This window comes from Bidens hawaiensis, unplaced genomic scaffold (genome assembly GCF_021521415.1).
Source record: "Bidens hawaiensis isolate Kalapana, Puna unplaced genomic scaffold, B.hawaiensis_p1.1 tig00006635_1, whole genome shotgun sequence".
Classification (NCBI taxonomy): Eukaryota; Viridiplantae; Streptophyta; class Magnoliopsida; order Asterales; family Asteraceae; genus Bidens; species Bidens hawaiensis.
In genome coordinates, this window is record NW_027491449.1 from 1,237,920 (window position 1) to 1,258,578 (window position 20,659).

Below are 20,659 nucleotides of genomic sequence, written 5' to 3' on the forward strand. Positions count from 1 at the left end.
ATGGAAAGGATTAGGGTTTAAGAGGGTATTTATACTCCCTTAAGCCCATGGACCTTAGGCCCATCTTTCCTTTTGATCCATAACTAATTATCCTACTTACTCTTTCATATATTATTATTATTATTATTATTATTCCACTAACTCATTTATTTCACCTGACGCAAATAATATATTAAATATTATTTTAGAAATTTCGGGATGTTACAAGTCGCCCCTCGGCGGTGCTCCAAGGGGATATTGCCCTTAAACCGCCCATAGAGGATGGCCTTACAAAGAAAGAAAATTAAAGTAAAATTCGTTACAATAATTAATCTTTATTGATCATATAACCAAAGCCTCTACTCGAGCTTTATATTCGAGGGCAGAAGTATGTGTTACGATTTGGGTTCGCTTGAAAATGAGTTCTATTTTGAAGTTACGATTGAAGATGTTATGAATTGTTTTCAAAACATGAAAACCCGTAAGGAAAAATTATATTTTATAATTTCTTTTATATTTAAAACTACTTTGTATGTTAATTTAAGTCAGGATTGAACATGTTATGAATTGTTTTGAAAACATGAAAACCCGTAAGAAAAAACTATAATATGTAATTTCTTTTTTATTTAAAACTACTTTGTATTTTATTAAATGTTGATGATGCACTTTTGTTATGATAATGATATTCATTTTATTTATTTGAATATCAAGCACCGGAAAATACCGAACACACAAAAAAATATTTCTGACTCCGCCACTTTTTACAACTAGAAACCTAAACTAAACTCACTTATCAACTTCAGTCTTCAGTCCTTTCATATTCACAGACTCGTGAATACATTTTCCCAATTTATGTATCAAAACCGTAATAACACCAACATGAGGGACTTTAGTGAAACTTACTCATCAATAAATAGCACCTCCTATATTTAGTCCAACTTAATTAAACTCAAGCAGGAGTTTCAAAATGGAAGTGATGATGAGTGCTGTGTGTTTTGGTGTTGCGGTGGCGTTGGTGTTGGCAATATACGGGTGGAACTCTTGAATTGGGTTTGGTTACGGCCGAAGGCGATAGAGAAGAGTCTTAGAGAGCAAGGGTTGAACGGAACTCGTTACCGGTTATTGTTCGGAGACATGAAAGAGATAGTGAAGATGACAAGTCAGGCCAAACTTAAACCCATCAAACTCAACGACAGCCTTGTTCCACGTGTCATGCCGTTTTTCTATACCTCTGCGAACATTTATGGTAAGGGTCAGCTTTCTTTCCAGCGTTCCCATTTCCTTTCCATTTTGTATTGATAATTAAAAATAATTAAAAATAACCACCGACGAATTCAGTTGGTAAAACACAACTGTTGCGACGGTGAGTCGACGCGAATTTGATTGGTATCACTTACAATCGTTAGCTGAATTACAAATTCTTCAAATCAACATATAAAAAATGTTCAAAATATTTAAAACTACGTTTGTTCGGTCGGTAAAATACTGGTGTTGGTAAACCCGAGTATTGTCGATAAACCCGAGCATTGGTAAAACCCGAACGTACGGTGACAAATCAACATGAATTCGGTCGGTATCTCATATTCAATACGTGTGTAAAACTTAGGTGTTGGTAAAATCCGAGCATTGGTAAAATCTGAGCTTTGTTAAACCCGAGTGTTACGGCAATGTGTCGTCGCGAATTCGATCTATGTCGGTTACGTTCGTATAGTATAAACAAAACTAAAGAAAACAATTTTGCCAACAAAAAAAACCAAAAAAAACTAACACCCCCCCCCCCCCCCCAAAAAAAATTAAAAAGAAAACCGGGGTCATAGGGTGTATGAAGAAATAACGGCCAATAACTTAATAAGAAAGTATTGGTAAAATCTGAGCTTTGTTAAACCCGAGTGTTACGGCAATGTATCGTCGCGAATTCAATCTATGTCGGTTACGTTCGTATAGTATAAACAAAACTAAAGAAAACAATTTTGCCCAAAAAAAAACAAATCTAATAATTTTGCCCAAACGTCGTTAGTTTATAATACTAAAAAATATAATTAAACAATACGTATTTATTAAAAAAATACATAAAAATACTACTTCCAATTCACCGGCTTTTGACTTCCGTTAACATTGATCTCTCTCAACGGATATATCACACACCACCTTCGATTTCATTACCCTTAACACCTAATAAACATTTTCATATATCTCCTATATTATAAATGTAATGCTAGATATATTGATCATTACAAGCATGCAGTTTTTAATTATAATAGAGAAACATAAAAATAACTAGAGTAGTTATACTAAATGCAGCGCACTAATAATTACCGTAGTTCAAGAATACGTAAAATTTATGCTCCGAATCAATATGAATAACAAGTTTGAACCAAGATTAAGCTTTTAAAAATTACTCTTGACTCAGAACTTAAGCTTTTACATATGGTATATCTACTCTACCAGTAAAGATCAAGCTTTTAAAAAATACAATGTTTAATTAATTCCCTATTAGTTGAAAATTTAGTCACATAAATACTGCAAAATACAAATTAGATATTGTGTAGTTTAGTATATCTATCTTCGAATATATATCATGCATTAATTTATATGTGCACATGTAATTCATTGTTGCCATACAGGCAGCACATTCTTTACCTGGATGGGACCACACCCTGTGGTGCACTTAACAAAACCTCCATTAATAAAACAAATATTGGCTGATTATAATCAATTTCAGAAGCCAAAAGGAGGGAATCCATTAGCAAGGATTCTAGCAGAAGGTGTTGTACATGCGAACGGGGATCAATGGGTCAAACATAGAAAGATCATCAACCCTGCATTTCATGTTGAGAAACTCAAGGTTCCATCTACGGGTTGTTTATGTTTAGATAAACTAATGGAAAACCAACCTTTGATTCTAATGCATGTTTTTTTTGTTGTAGCTTATGTTACCAGCCTTTCACATTAGTTGTAGTGAGATGATTAGCAAATGGGAAGGGATGACAAAAGGAAGATCATGTGAAGTTGATGTTTATCCTCATTTCCAAACAATGACTAGTGATGTTATTTCACGTACGGCGTTTGGTAGCAGCTATGAAGAAGGAAGGAAGATATTTCAACTTCAACTCGAACTAACAAAGCTAGTTATGAAAGTCAGACAGTCTATGTATATTCCAGGATCCCGGTGAGTATATATTAAGCCTGACAATGAAACGTGTTGGGTTGTTTTCATAAAGTATTCTTATCAAGAGATAATTGAAAATAAAATTGTATTAAAAGGAAAATTGTATTGCACGAGATGATTTAAAAGAAAAAGAAAACCCTCAAGTTATACTATTGTACAATGATGTTAATTAAAGTAAACAAGCTATCAATGGCTATAATTAGGACAATAGAAACAATATAGCCCTACAAACATGATATATGATGTAAATGAGAGCCAATACTTGAAACATTTAAATAAATATTTTATCTGTTTCAAGATTTCCTTTGTTTCAACACTCTCCCTCAAGTTGAATAGATGGATTTCCAAAATTCAACTCGTCTTGACACTTGTGTAGGATTCTTTCACTAACGGATTTTGTTAAAATACCAGAAAGTTGGTTTTCTGACCAAACAAATGGTAGTGCGATGATATTTTCTTCCAACTTTTCTTTAATGAAGTTTCGATCTACCTCTATGTGTTTCGTTCGATTGTGTTGTACTGGGTTTTCTGAAATTTGGATGGCTGCTTTATTATCACATATAATCTAACTAGTTTCTTGTGGTGGATACCCGATCTTAGTTAAGAGCCTTCGTACCCATAGTACTTCAGTTAACCCCCTGTTTATACCTCTAAATTCAACTTCAACACTTGAAAAAGCCACTACCTATTGTTTTTTTTGCTTCTCCAAGTAACGATATTTCCACTAACCAAGGTAAAGTATCCTGATGTTGACATTTGATTGCCCTTATCTCCTGCCCAATTTGCATCGGTATACAATTGAGTTTCTGGATGCCCATTAGGTTTTAACAAGACTCCATAGCCAACTGTCCCTTTAAGATATCTCAAAATTCATAAGACTGCTTCCATACGAGCACTCTGGGGTTGATGCATAAAATGACTTACCACTTCTACAACATATGCTATAGCAGTATATCGGGTCGGGTGTGTGTGAGATATATCAATTTTCCTACCATTCGTTGATATCTTCTTTTGTCCGCTTATTTTGCATTTTCTTCCATATAAAGCTTTTGATTCACAACCATAGGAGTATCTGCTGGTTTGCAATCGATCATACCAACTTTTGCAAGTAACTCGAGAGCATACTTCTATTGACACATGAAGATTCCCTGTTTCAATCTTAGATCTTAGAACTTCAATTCAAAGAAATCAAGCCTCCCTAGGTCTTTCATTTTAAAATCTGTAAACAAACTCTTCTTTAGTCTAGCCATTTCTTCATGGTCATTACCTGTAATAATCATATCATCGACGTAAATTATTAGACAGGTTATGAGGCCATTTCTATGTTTGAAAAATAGTGTATGATAGGTGTTACTTTGCTTGAATCCATAGTTATTCATGGCTAAGGTGAACCTGCCAAGCCATGCTTTAGGGGACTTTTCTAAGCCGAAAAGGGATGTTTTTTAGACGACATACTTCTCTTTCCCAAAGTTATTTTTCAATCCATGTGGAGCTTCCATATAAACTTCTTCTTTTAGCTCTCCATGTAAGAAAGCATTTTTTAATCAAACTGGTGAAGTGGCCATTCTTTATTTACACCTACGGAAAAAAGAACTCTGATCATATTAATCTTTGTGACCGGAGTAAAAGTTTCAGAGTAATCAATCATGTACGTTTGAGTATAGCCTTTAGCTACCAACCTAGGTTGGTATCCTTCAATTTTACCATTGGGTTTGTATTTAATTTTATAGACCCAACGACAACCAACCACTTTCTTCCCTGATGGCAAGACACAATTTTCCCATATGTTGTTTTTTTTTTATCAAAGCTCTTATCTCATCTTCCATTGCGCCTTTCCAGTGCTTTGATTTCAAGGCTTGTTCTGTATTGGTAGGAATTTCTTTAACATACAAAGATTAGGTGAAATCCTTGGCCTCCATGGATAAATTTCCTTTGGTATGTTAGTTATAGGGTATCTACTTCCCCGAGACACCTTTTCTAGAGAATATATTTTAGGTGGGACTCCTCGATTTGTTTTGCATGGCAACTCATATCTTCATGTCGTGTCTTCATATATGGGAGAATTTTCATGATACTGTATACTATCATCTTCTTCTATTTTTTCGTTAATAATTTTTCATGGATTTCAAAAATATCATGTAGAGTAATAGGATCATGTGGGCTATTACTTACCTCGGTTATCAGGTTAGGAGCAGTTTCTTGGGTGACACTGATATTCGGGTCTTCTGTTCGTGTGGAGGGATGAGACTCATTTTGGTGGCTTCTCCCTTTTTCATATGTCAGATATCTTAACCAACTTAATGTATCAAGACATTCAACCCCCCCCCCCCCAACCATTGTGCCCGGGGCATAATTAACTCTGCATCAAGAAAATCACAGTCATAGTGATGAACATGTGCCGAGTTTTTGGATTGTAGCATTGATACCCCTTTTGATTTATTCCATACCCAACAAATTGACACATTTTTCAACACATGAATCTAGTTTAGTTCTGATAGACTTAAGTATAGATGAACATTTTCACTACCGGTACCAAATTCAGTATCGTACCGTCGGTACCGAATCGATACCAAAGTTTTAGGTTTCAGTATCGGTACCGATATTTTCTGAATTTCGCACAAAATACTGGTACCGAACCGAACATTTCGGTGCCGATCAGTGTAACACCCCGACCAAAGGCGGATTATACATCGGGGCGCCACATATTGCTTCATTACTCGCGACACTATTGGTGTCAATATTTATTAATACACATTTTATCGCGCACGCGCAGCGGGGAAAATAAAGAACATAAATCAAACATAAATCAATATATTATAAATTATAACATTCAAACAACATTAACTTGTCTTGATACATTTTAATTCTAGGTCCAAAAGTAAAAACGTCCTACGTGTCCACAAGCTCCAAAACAGCTACTGCAAACCTGAACATGTGTTAAAATAAACGTCAAACACTTGCGTGTTGGTGAGAAATCAAGTTTAATAGATAATCATAGATAATCACAGTAAATCTGCGCGCAACACGTGTATGTCTAGAGTTTAACAAGGGTGTAATCAGATTGTGATCAAGCCTAAGATAGTTCATAGATCATAGTTCAATCCATGCTCCCAATTGAGCATAAAAACGAGAAAACATCTGTGCAAGTGTAAACAAAGAAAACCGTAAACGATAGGTCTCCCGTGTTCAACTAATGGTACCAACGGAACTGCGGAATAGGCCGAACAAAGCGGTTAATGATACACACATACAAATAAACAGCCAAGTAAACGTCCTCAACACATGGGATACTGCGCGACTAAAGTTCATAAACAAGTTTAAGACTCAAGTTTTGTATGAACACATGAACATCCCAAAGCATTTAAAATAAAAAGGGATTAGATACGAGATAACTCACATGATAAACGATGCGGTGATAGATAAAGCAAGAACCAACTTTAAACAAGCACAAGTTAACCTATAAATAAGATTATTGTTTTAATGATTTGTTTTAAGTCTTGATTATAAGTTAGCATCATTAATAAGTAAATTATAATATATATTACCGGAAAAGCAGGAAGAACAGGAAGGACGACGGAGGCAGAGAGGAAGACGGCAGAGAGCAAGGAGCAAGAGAACAGGAGAGATTAAGTGTTTGTGTGTGATGTGTTAGGAAAAATAATGCTATTATTTATAGAGAAACCCTAGGGAACACAATCCTAAAAAAGGGGAAAAGATCTCAAAAAGCAAAAGATTCCAAAAGCAAAAGATATCAAAAGATATGGCAGCTGCAGGGGGCAAGATAAAGCTGACAGGGAACAGTAAAAAGGCATGGGCAGGTCAGATAAAGGTACTGGTCAAGCATGGCAAAAGCAGATCTCAAAAGATAATGTCAGTCACTTTTTCTACCAACCAATGGGGGTTGGTACGCATGCTGCGCCGAAAGTAACTATTCAGACATTAGATAGGTTAGGTCAACAGCACAGAAGATAAGACAACACAAAAGCAAACGGCTAGATTTAAACAGAAGATACAAGGGTTAAGCGCGGGAAGGCTGAGTGCGCGAGCGCGAAGGCTGGCACAACAATCCTTAGCGCACTGCGGGAAGAATCACAAATCCTTCGCGTGCTGCGTGAAGAACAAGAATTCTAAGCGCATCGCGGGAAGAACATACATTCTTAGCGCATTGCGGGAAGAACATACATTCTTAGCGCGCTGCGAGAAGAGTTCTCTCCACGCATCGCAGGAACAAGATGTCTTCACGCAGGCTTCCATGTAAGGAGTCTGGCGCGTGGAGCTGCAGACATCCTTAAGCGGGAGGAACCAAAGGACAAGCAAAGAGTTAGAAGAAAGAGGAAACAAGGCTTAAGGGCGGGACAGCGACAAGAGGGAACAGAAGGCGGAAAGAGAGAAGAGGGACGGGACGGCGGAAAGAAAGAGAGAGAGGCGGGAAGGAAAATATATATTATTATTAAAAGTAAAATATAAGTATAAATAAATATTAAATTATAAAAGAAAGAGATCGGGTCAGAGAAACGGGTACCTGGGTCGGGTCGGATCAGGTCAGATGTCACAGTCTCCCCTACTTTAAGAAATTTCGTCCCGAAATTTATCTCGAAGTAGGTTGCGCAGAGAACAGGTGCGGGTACTTGATCTTCATTTGATCTTCCCTTTCCCATGTAAACTCGGCTCCGCGCTTGGACTCCCAACGAACTTTCACGATAGGGATACGACTGCGCTTGGTTTGCTTAACCTCGCGATCCATAATCTCAACAGGCTTCTCAATGAAATGCATGGTTTCATCAACCTGAACTTCATCAAGTGGAATGTGAAAGTTCTCGTCAGCTAGACACTTCTTGAGATTGGAAACATGGAACGTTGGATGCACATTACTGAGCGCGAGCGGCAGGTCAAGTCTGTAGGCAACTTTTCCCACACGCGCGAGAATCTTGAATGGACCAACATAACGAGGAGCAAGCTTACCCTTCTTCCCAAAGCGGACAACACCTTTCCAAGGCGACACTTTGAGGAGAACAAGATCACCAACTTGAAATTCGAGAGGCTTTCGCCTACGATCTGCGTAACTCTTCTGTCGGCTTCTGGCAGTCAGCAAATGATCACGGATCTTGGCGATTTTATCGGTTGTCTCTTGAACAAGTTCGGGTCCTGTGATTTGAGTTTCACCCACTTCGCTCCAACAAATCGGGGAGCGGCACTTACGACCGTAAAGTGCTTCAAATGGGGCCATACCGATACTGGAATGATAGCTGTTATTATAAGAGAACTCGATCAAAGGCAGGTGTGAATCCCAATTACCTCCAAAATCAAGAACACAAGATCGGAGCATATCCTCAAGAGTTTGAATAGTTCGCTCAGACTGTCCGTCAGTCTGAGGATGATATGCAGTACTCATGTCCAAGCGAGTTCCTAGCGCAGATTGGAGAGATTTCCAAAAGCGAGATATAAAACGGCCATCGCGATCGGATATGATGCTCAAAGGAGTACCATGGCGGCAGACGATTTCCTTGACATAAAGCTGCGCGAGATGCTCAACACGGTAGTTTTCACGAATGGGCAGAAAGTGAGCAGATTTAGTCAATCGATCCACTATTACCCAAATGCTATCATGCTTGCTTGCTGTCAAAGGTAACTTGGTAATAAAGTCCATCGCTATACCTTCCCATTTCCACGTAGGAATTTCTGGTTGTTCGAGCAAACCAGATGGGCGTTGGTGTTCAGCTTTAACTTTAGAACAAGTCAGGCACTTAGCTATGAACACAGCAATATCCTTTTTCATACCGGGCCACCAATAAGTTATGCGCAAATCCTTGTACATCTTATCAGCGCCGGGATGAATAGAATACCGAGATTTGTGCGCTTCACTCAGGATATCTGCGCGAAGATTCTCATCAAAGGGAATCCAGATGCGATTGAGATAGCAGAGAATTCCACTCAGATTAGGGACAAAGTGCGCTTCCGCGCCACACGCTAACTCGGCGCGAAGGTTACCATTACTGATGGATGCGCGCTGCGCGTCACGAATACGCGATTCAAGGTTGCTTTGAATCGGCGCGAAGTGAAGCTGGGTGCGCGGCAAGATACAGTTAAGTTGGCAGGGTTTTCGGCTGAGCGCATCGGCTACCACATTAGCCTTACCAGGATGATACCGGATCTCACAATCGTAATCGCTGATGAGTTCGTTCCATCGGCGTTGCCTCATGTTAAGTTCCTTTTGATCAAAGATATGCTGAAGGCTTTTATGGTCAGTGTAGAGGATACACTTAGTACCATAAAGGTAGTGTCTCCAGATCTTCAAGGCAAAAACAACTGCACCAAGTTCGAGGTCGTGAGTTGTATAATTCTTTTCATGAACCTTGAGTTGCCTCGATGCGTAAGCGATAACCTTGCCTCGTTGCATAAGAACACAACCGAGACCTTGGTTGGATGCATCGCAATACACGACAAAATCATCATTACCCTCAGGTAGCGCAAGGACAGGAGCTTCACACAACAAATGCTTGAGCGTCAGAAAGGCTTCTTCTTGCTTCGAGCCCCAAATATACGGTTTACCTTTGTGCGTCAGAGCCGTTAAAGGCAAAGCGATCTTTGAGAAGTTCGAAATGAAACGCCGGTAATAACCAGCTAAGCCCAGAAAGGAACGGATCTCAGAAGGAGAGGATGGCGTAATCCAGTTCTTGATTGCTTCAATCTTGGATGGGTCGACATGAATACCCATCTTGTTTACAACATGACCAAGAAACTGTACTTCATCAGACCAAAATTCACACTTGGAAAGCTTAGCATAGAGTTGCTCAGCTTTAAGCTTTTGCAACACCAACCGGAGATGTTGCTCATGTTCGGCCTTGGTCTTAGAATACACCAGAACATCATCGATAAACACGATCACGAATTTATCCAAGAAAGGCCTACACACCCGATTCATAAGATCCATGAAAACGGCGGGTGCGTTGGTTAGACCGAAGGACATGACCAAGAATTCAAAATGGCCATAACGAGTTCGAAAAGCAGTCTTCGGAACATCTTCATCGCGGATACGCAACTGATGATAACCAGAACGGAGATCGATCTTCGAGAAACAGGAGGCACCTTGGAGTTGATCAAAGAGGTCGTCAATACGCGGTAAGGGATACCGGTTTTTAATGGTGAGTTTGTTCAACTCGCGGTAATCAATACACATGCGAAACGATCCATCTTTCTTTTTAACGAACAACACCGGAGCACCCCAGGGCGAAGAGCTAGGGCGAATGAATCCTTTAGCAGTCAACTCTTGAAGTTGGCTTGCCAATTCTTGCATCTCAGCGGGTGCAAGACGGTAAGGAGATTTAGCTACGGGGGAAGCACCAGGGACAAGATCAATACGGAACTCGACTTCACGAGCGGGAGGGATACCAGGAAGATCATCAGGAAAAACTTCAGGGAAATCACGCACAACAGGGATATCGCGAAGCTTCTTCTCTTCAGCAGGCTTAACCACATGGGCTAGAAATGCAATACACTTCTTCCGCATGAGTCTTTGGGCTTCGGCGCAAGACATAAGTTTAAGACCACTGGAGGGTTTTTCGCCGTAGATATGAAGATCACCATTTTCTCGAGGAATGCGAATCAACTTCTTGGCGCAAATAACTTCGGCGCGATTCTTCGAGAGCCAGTCCATACCAATAATAACATCAAAGCTTCCAAGAGGCATAGGGATGAGGTCGATCAGAAAATCGTTTTCGTTAAGGTTAAGCGTGCAATCTTTAATTACCGAGTTTATTAAAACAGTTTCGCCATTAGCCAATTCAACTGAAAAATCTTCTTTTAAGTCATCGCGCGGTCGCGCAAGCTTCTGCTCGAAGGCGCGAGAGATAAAACTTCGATCGGCGCCAGTATCAAAAAGCATAGATGCATAAAATCCGTTAAGCAAAAATGTACCATTAACTACGTCGTTATTCGCTTGCGCTTGGTGCGCGGTTATGTTAAAAGCTCGGCCACGCGTCACTTGGTTCGAAATTTGGTTCACCGGATTCGCTTGAGTAATCTGAACTTGTAGCCTTGGGCACGCGTTCCGGAAATGACTTGGATCACCGCAGTTAAAGCACGATCTGGGTCGTGGGTTTTGGTAAGTTGGCTGTGGGTTCTGCGGGTAGGCTGGTGGTGTTGGCGCAATCGGATTGGAGGGAGGGGTTCTACAGTACTCAACGGAGTGACCTACGCGGCCACATCGGTTACATTGTCGACACGGGACTTGAGGTGGGTGATGAAGTCTACAGGTTGGGCAAAAGGGTTGGTTTCCTGTGTAAGGTTTCTTAGTTGGCGGGGCAGGAAGTGCTGGATTGGTTAAGGCATAGTTGTGGCCTATAGGAGGTGTTGGGTAGGCTGACAGAGGTTGAGGGGCGTATGCTAGAGGCTGGTAAGCGGGTTGCTGGACAATGGGCGGGTTGGTAAGCGCATAGGCTTGTCTGCGCCTACGTTTCTGGTTATGGTTTGAGGGTTCTGGTTTGGTTTCTGTTGGTTCAGGGACAGTCTTGGTGGGTTTGGTCTTCTCAGTTCCCCGCAGGAACAGGGTTCCTGCTCTGACATGGTTGTCGCTGAGCACAGCGGCCAATTCGATGGCGTCAGAGAGGGTAACTGGGTTTCTGGCCCATACAGAATCTTGAATTTCCATGGGGAGACCCCCAAGAAATTTCTCGATGGCTCGGCGGGAAGGGGTAACAAGGTGAGGGACCAGTAAGCTTAGCTCGTGGAAGCGCGTCGCGTACTCACGCGCTTCACCGCTGTATTGCTTCAAGTTCCAGAATTCTTCCTCCAGGCGCTTAATTTCGTTGGGAGGGCAGAATTCTCGCGTAAGAATTTCCTTGAATTCCTCCCATGTCATGCTAGAAGCAGCCTCTGCGCCACGCGCATGAGCTACTCCATTCCACCATGTAAGCGCTCTGGATTCCAGGACACTGGAAGCATATAGGGTTCGTCTTTCTGAGGGGCATCGGGTATGGAGGAAAGTGTTTTCAATCTTCTCAAGCCATTGGAGCATCACGGTGGCTCCTTCAAGACCTGTGAACTTCGGAGGGTTACCCGCATTAAAGGACTTAATGTTATAACTGGAGGTATTAGCATTGTTTTGGCTCAAAGCTTGGGCTATTGCGGCGGCCATTTCCTGGGAACGTTGCTGTCTACGCATGCGCGAGGCTTCTCTTCTCTGAAATCGGCGCGATAGCGGAGGCATTCTATAAAAATTTTAATTTTAGTTAATATCTTGGTTTTAGCGCAAAGTTTTAATCTTATAAAGCTTGGTTTCACGGAGTTAGATACTATCAAGAGTTAAAGTAAAATAAATGATCCTAAATGCAGACTTAATAAAGGTAACAAATTCGAATCAAGAACCGACAATTCACGTATCACCGTGACTTTCCGAGTTCTCAATTTAAAATAGCTAGTAAACGAGTATAGGAGATTGACGATTCATGTATCACCATGACTTTCCAATCTTCAATATAAAATATACAAGAAAATGAGTATTGGAGGTTGACAATTCATGTATCACCATGACTTTTCAAGTCTCCAACCTCAGAACATAATCGTAAATGGAAATTGAAAATCAACTATTCATGTATCACCATGACTTTTCGGATTTTCAACCCCAACAAACGAATATGTAAGTAAAATCAATAAAAATCGAAATTCAACAAAAGTCGAAATATCGCGGAATAAAATCATATACTGCGCAAGCGCGAGCATATTCATAAATAACGAGTAATTAACAATAAGCGCGCAAACATGAGATTTCTCTCATGCGCGAGAAGGGACTCTTAGGTATTCTAGGCCGTTACGTCTAACCACCTATCCTAAAGTCAACGAGCTCTGATACCAATCTGTAACACCCCGACCAAAGGCGGATTATACATCGGGGCGCCACATATTGCTTCATTACTCGCGACACTATTGGTGTCAATATTTATTAATACACATTTTATCGCGCACGCGCAGCGGGGAAAATAAAGAACATAAATCAAACATAAATCAATATATTATAAATTATAACATTCAAACAACATTAACTTGTCTTGATACATTTTAATTCTAGGTCCAAAAGTAAAAACGTCCTACGTGTCCACAAGCTCCAAAACAGCTACTGCAAACCTGAACATGTGTTAAAATAAACGTCAAACACTTGCGTGTTGGTGAGAAATCAAGTTTAATAGATAATCATAGATAATCACAGTAAATCTGTGCGCAACACGTGTATGTCTAGAGTTTAACAAGGGTGTAATCAGATTGTGATCAAGCCTAAGATAGTTCATAGATCATAGTTCAATCCATGCTCCCAATTGAGCATAAAAACGAGAAAACATCTGTGCAAGTGTAAACAAAGAAAACCGTAAACGATAGGTCTCCCGTGTTCAACTAATGGTACCAACGGAACTGCGGAATAGGCCGAACAAAGCGGTTAATGATACACACATACAAATAAACAGCCAAGTAAACGTCCTCAACACATGGGATACTGCGCGACTAAAGTTCATAAACAAGTTTAAGACTCAAGTTTTGTATGAACACATGAACATCCCAAAGCATTTAAAATAAAAAGGGATTAGATACGAGATAACTCACATGATAAACGATGCGGTGATAGATAAAGCAAGAACCAACTTTAAACAAGCACAAGTTAACCTATAAATAAGATTATTGTTTTAATGATTTGTTTTAAGTCTTGATTATAAGTTAGCATCATTAATAAGTAAATTATAATATATATTACCGGAAAAGCAGGAAGAACAGGAAGGACGACGGAGGCAGAGAGGAAGACGGCAGAGAGCAAGGAGCAAGAGAACAGGAGAGATTAAGTGTTTGTGTGTGATGTGTTAGGAAAAATAATGCTATTATTTATAGAGAAACCCTAGGGAACACAATCCTAAAAAAGGGGAAAAGATCTCAAAAAGCAAAAGATTCCAAAAGCAAAAGATATCAAAAGATATGGCAGCTGCAGGGGGCAAGATAAAGCTGACAGGGAACAGTAAAAAGGCATGGGCAGGTCAGATAAAGGTACTGGTCAAGCATGGCAAAAGCAGATCTCAAAAGATAATGTCAGTCACTTTTTCTACCAACCAATGGGGGTTGGTACGCATGCTGCGCCGAAAGTAACTATTCAGACATTAGATAGGTTAGGTCAACAGCACAGAAGATAAGACAACACAAAAGCAAACGGCTAGATTTAAACAGAAGATACAAGGGTTAAGCGCGGGAAGGCTGAGTGCGCGAGCGCGAAGGCTGGCACAACAATCCTTAGCGCACTGCGGGAAGAATCACAAATCCTTCGCGTGCTGCGTGAAGAACAAGAATTCTAAGCGCATCGCGGGAAGAACATACATTCTTAGCGCATTGCGGGAAGAACATACATTCTTAGCGCGCTGCGAGAAGAGTTCTCTCCACGCATCGCAGGAACAAGATGTCTTCACGCAGGCTTCCATGTAAGGAGTCTGGCGCGTGGAGCTGCAGACATCCTTAAGCGGGAGGAACCAAAAGACAAGCAAAGAGTTAGAAGAAAGAGGAAACAAGGCTTAAGGGCGGGACAGCGACAAGAGGGAACAGAAGGCGGAAAGAGAGAAGAGGGACGGGACGGCGGAAAGAAAGAGAGAGAGGCGGGAAGGAAAATATATATTATTATTAAAAGTAAAATATAAGTATAAATAAATATTAAATTATAAAAGAAAGAGATCGGGTCAGAGAAACGGGTACCTGGGTCGGGTCGGATCAGGTCAGATGTCACAATCAGTACTGGTACCATCCCGAGCTCATCCCTAGACTTAAGTATGTGGACGAAAACAGTATCCAAAAATTCAGGGTTCAAGTGTAAGAATGGAGGGAGGTTTTATGGTTTCAAGAACTTGTAACGCGGTTTTTGTTTTTATCATTTGAGTGGGAAGACGGTTAAGAAGATAAGTTGCAGTAGCAAGGGCTTCTGGCCCAAAAAACCTTTGGAACATGTGATTTGGTTATTTCTAACAGTATGCGGTTCTTTCATTTCACGACACCATTTTGTTTTAGAGTATGAGTGCAGGTGGTTTGATGAATTATCCCTTTGGTTTGGAAAAAATGTTTCATATCGGTGTTTACAAATTCCTTTCCATTATCTAGACGAGAAAATTGAATTTTTTTCTGAAATTGAGTTTGGATCATGGAGTAAAATATCTTGAATTTTTAAAAGACTTCAGAATATTCATTAATAGGTACACCCACATCATTCGTGTACAATCATCCACAAATGTCACAAAAAAACGAAGGTTTTGTCCCCCTAATGATTTGAGCGGGACCCATACGTTCGAGTGGATTAATGAAAAAGGTTAATCAACCCTTGTTTTATTCGGTTTGAAGGTATTTCGATTACTTTTTGCTAACACACAAGTCTCACAATTTGTCTTACAATTGGAAGGAAATAAAATATGCAAACAACCCGTAGATGAATGCCCAAATCTTCTATGCCATAGCCAGGCTTCACGTTCCATGAGAAAGCATTGCGGTACCAATTTGATTCACATCATCTACGTAATACAACCCTTGTCTTTCAGTGTCACGCCCAATGATCACTCCCGTCCTTATATCATGTAAAATACAAAATATGGGTTGCATGACGACTGAACAATTTAACTATTTTGTTACATGACTTATTGATAGGAGTTTATGTGACAGTGAGGGAACGTAGAGACTATTAGAAAGTTTCAGCGTTGGATAAATTTCAATTGTTCTCCCGTTTTTCACATTCATTATTTCTCCATTTTTCGCTTGTATATATGATTTTGTAGGCTAGGTTGATGTGGTGAAATCTGATAAATTGTAACTCATGATACCGGTGGCCCCGCAATCAAGTATCCATGATTCTTGTTTTCTTTCATTATAACATTGAGCCATAAAAACCAAACCACTAGACTTCCGGTAGTTTTTGCAATTCATGAAATCTTTTTTTATAAAGTAACCAAAACGAGTGGCTTTTGGTATTTCTAAATCTTCAAATGGTAAATTGCAATAAAAATGGAGATAAAGTGGGCTTTCGAGATGTCTCTCTCAAACCCAATACATGTGGTCGTGGAAAATTCACCATGTTCTTCTTCATTGTGCGCCATAGCTACTCCCCCAGATCCAATGGGGTTCCGATTATTATTACTCATGTTGGCGGCTTCACTGTTACCCACAGCAGAGGAAGCTTTACCCGTCTCCTATCCAGTAGTCTTAACGCCCTTTTTGTAACCATCATACCACCACCCGGGATAACCGGCAAGCCTGAAGCATTGTTCTTTGGTATGTTTTGTCATACCACATTTAAGGCGATATATGTCTTCTTTACTTTATGGTCTGATTTTTTCCCGTCGAATCGATGATTACTCTTTGATACTAGCCCAACTTCTGCTGTTTCTGAGGTGCTTAAACCGGCTACTATGTCACTTGTATCAGTAGACGTTGCTCCCAAAATATTCTGGTGAGCGACCTCTTAACGGACAGCCGCGTAAGCCGCCTCCGCAGTTTTGAGGTGTTGAAGCCAAAGTATTTCCCTTTTCACGGGGTCATATTTTCGATCTAGGGCATTTAAGAATTGATAGTTTCTGTTCTGACCTGATCTTGGAGTATATTTGGATGTCTTCTGGACATTTTATGGGGTTTGGATCGATTCGATCAATTTCACCCCATATCCCTTGTAGTGTAATCCAAAAATCATCAGGAGAATTTTCATTCTTTTTATGGCATTAGCTTTAACGTGAAGGTTAAATGTTTGCAGCTTGTCTCTAGTCTCTACCACTGCTGCAGGTGACCACCAGACATTCCACAATAACTTTGTTGTGGGGAACTTGGTTAGGTTGCTTGTGAGCACCGGTTCAATACTCTGTATTAGCCATGAAAAAACGACTAAGTCGTCTTGTTCCCATTGTCCGTAGGTTTCATCGTTCTTATTTGGCGGATTTGAGTTTAAATGTTTGTATGGTTAAATATTTGATTTTCCTTCTATAGAAACCCGAATCATTCAGGTCCATAGTGCATTATTATGGCTATTGAGTTTGAGATTAATCTGTAAGCTATTAGAAAGTTTGGGGCTTTTTGGTTGGGAATTAATCCCATGTTTGAGAAAATTGACGAGTTGTAAGGATAGGCCACTGTTACCGTATTCGGACATGGTGACAGGTTGTGGGTTGTGGCTGATGATGAGCATGTCAATAAAAACCATGCTATGATACCATCTTATCAATAGATAATTGAAAAGAAAATTGTATTGCACGAGATGATTTACAAGAGAAAAAAAACTCTCTAGTTATACTATTGTACAATGATGTTAATTAAAGTAAACAAGTTGTCAATGGCTGTAATTCTTGGGGCAATAAAAACCATATATTTAACCATACAAACATGGGATATGATGTAAATGAGAGTCGATCTTCCTGATCCCTTGAATACTTTTAATAAATATTTTATTTGTTTCAATATTTCCTTTGTTTCAACAAATATCATTTTGATTATGGTAAAAACGGGTAATGACCAAAACGGCCACACCTTAAAATGGATGGTATAGAAAAAAGGAAGAAAATATCCAAATGGGTTCACTTGCTATATTAGGGTTGCTACTAGTGAGTCATCAGCATAAATTAACATTTTATGTATGATTTTATAGATTTTTGCCTAAAAAAAGTAACAGAAGGATGATGGAGATTGATCGGGAAGTGAAGAGTTCGATAAAGAAAATCATTGATAAACGATTAAAGGAAACCGGAGAAAGTGCGAAGGAAGATTTGCTGGGCTTATTGTTGGATTCAAATGACAATGAAATTAAGCAACAAGGGAATAATAGTTTTGGACTTAGCATTGACGAGGTAATTGAAGAGTGTAAACTCTTTTACTTTGCAGGACAAGAATCTACTGCAAATTTGCTTGTTTGGACGATGATTTTGTTGGGCCAACACACGAATTGGCAAGATCGCGCTAGAGATGAAGTATTAAAAGTGTTTGAAAACAGAAAACCAGATATGGACGGATTAAGTCATTTAAAAACGGTAAGTCTTCTTGAGAGATAAGAACATATGAGTATAACTTTGTTTAGTTAACGATAAAAACTACCGATAATAAACATATAAGTAAGCTTGCTTTAATACTAAACTAAACCTTGGTTTGTAGATTAATATGATTTTACACGAGGTACTTAGGTTGTATCCGCCAGTTGAAGTCCTAGGACGGATTATTCATGAAAAAACTAAAATAGGAAACTTAACATTACCATCCGGGTCACACATTATGTTGCATCTCATGATGTTACATAATGACATTGATATATGGGGTGATGATGTGAGCGAGTTCAATCCAGAAAGATTTGCTGAAGGCGTGTCAAAGGCAACAAAGGGACAACTTACATATTTCCCGTTCGGAGGAGGGCCACGTATATGCATTGGACAAAATTTTGCTATGTTAGAAGCAAAACTCGCACTTGTTATGATTCTAAGACACTTCTCGTTCGAGCTTTTGCCGTCATACTCGCATGCGCCACATAGTGTTGTCACCTTGCAACCCCAGTTTGGTGCTCAACTGATTTTGAGTGAGCTTTGATGGTTATTGTGGCTAAAAACAGTTGCATCTATACGCTCCTTGTTTAATTTGTGTTGCTATTTAATGGGTTTATGACTTTTAAATAAGATGCTCCATTTTCTTTTAATTAGTATTATTATTATGATTAATATTTTATAATAATATCGCTATTAAGATTTAAACCTTTTGGTTTTGGACATATATTCAAACTCACATGATAATTGATAATTAAACACATTGCTCACGTTTGTCTTTTGAGGCCAAAGCATATTGGCACCTTATCAAAAGGAGTTGGTTAATATATCGTTAAGATACTTCACATAATGTATAATAAAATTATTGTTAATAAGGATTGATTTAACTCTCGGTATGAAAATTATGTCGCTAACTTGTCAAAGGAAAGTACGTCGTTGACCACTTGATGAACAACTCGTTACTACCTTCGGTGATATTGCTGCTGCTAGATTGACCAGGACATGGTTAATGTATGGTTATTTGATATAATTGCAACAAACTTATGATAGTTTAAGTTACTAGTCACAAACAAACTTTGTTGTTAACTTTGATCCGGGCATTCAGGATCAGTGCTTAACAATATGCATTAGAATCGATTTTTACATTGCAACTTCGACACAAATTAGTTTCATTGGTAGAGTATAACAGCATTGTCAAAAACATACTTCTTTATTTCTGGATTACTTAAAACACAATTTGAATCGAGAAACTTATGATCACATACATTTATATTCACTTACTAGTTTTAGAACCCGTGTAACACACAGATTATTCAAATTATAAAATTACAAGTAAAGAAAATAATTACATAATGTATATGAAAAAATATATTACATCTATACTATATGTTTATAAATTGATTTTACTTATATCACAAAATGATTTTCTTAAACTGAACTTAATAAAAAAATTCACGTGCAAAAACGTGCCCGAGAGCGCTCCTCTTATTGAAACTTTCATTGTCAGTATCATATTTGTATAATTGAAAGAATTCAGGAAGAAGACTTCTCATACAATAGTCATACGATAATAGTTATAACCACTCAGCCTAAATACTGAAGGAGTGTTACATTTATTCATATATTAATCAATTTACAACCCATATAAGGAAATGAGAACATTAAATTATAACGACAAATGTTCTTCAAGAATTATGTTTCTCTAAGCTAAACCATAAAAAAGATTTTGATAAATTTGACAACATAAAAAATAACATTTTAACCCATTCAATTTTATAAATATTTTGCTTCATTTGAGCATAGTTTTGCATGACGTGTTTCCCATACAACGTTCTGATCACCATTGAAGGAAAAGTTAACGTTGACGCAAATATTTCAAATTTGATACATGTTATAAGCATTGATAGGCATGGGGGTGGCATGTCGTAAGTGTTCAATATCTATTCTGAAATTTTACTAGTCGAGGGGAAAATAGTCAATTTACCAAATCATAAACCTTTTGAGTTTTTTCAAAAATGTCATTGAAAAAAAATTTGAAACTCAAATCATGTTTAAAGTTCTAACTTTCATACATTTAACGTTTTCAAGTCAACACTTTGAACCCGTAATAAATTTGACGATAAATCTATTTGCATTCTGAAACTTTTAAAATACTTAGATTTCTCATTTTAAACCATAACAAATTTTTAAAGTTTGTACCAAACAATATATTTACCAATTTTTTATTGTAAAAACCAAATTTAAGTTTCACAAAACCCGAAACAATCCATAAAAAACCAAGAAAATAAATATGATAAACTTTGTTATATATGAAAGTGATTGGTATATATTTACTAAATTAACCAATAAAATATATAGTTTACTAAATTAACCAAAAAAATAAATTAATAAATTTAAAGCATACATTTATAATTTATAAATTTATACGACGACGACAACAGATAAATGAATTGATTTACAAAAATGAATCAACTTTTAAGCATAAATTTATGATTTAATA

At 38.5% G+C, this 20,659-nt stretch overlaps 1 protein-coding gene and 1 pseudogene across 2 annotated transcripts in view; one reads left to right on the top strand and one right to left on the bottom strand.

The window, feature by feature from the left end:
* Positions 1 to 20,659, bottom strand: part of LOC143633251 (heat shock 70 kDa protein 17-like) — a 152,929-nt gene that overhangs the window by 49,550 nt on the left and 82,720 nt on the right. The gene's annotated exons all lie outside the window — the stretch shown is intronic.
* Positions 817 to 18,785, top strand: LOC143633253 (cytochrome P450 CYP72A219-like; annotated as a pseudogene). Its single transcript, XR_013153645.1, has 5 exons — positions 817 to 1,225; positions 2,604 to 2,824; positions 2,907 to 3,148; positions 17,781 to 18,159; positions 18,281 to 18,785. The product of XR_013153645.1 is annotated as a cytochrome P450 CYP72A219-like (transcript).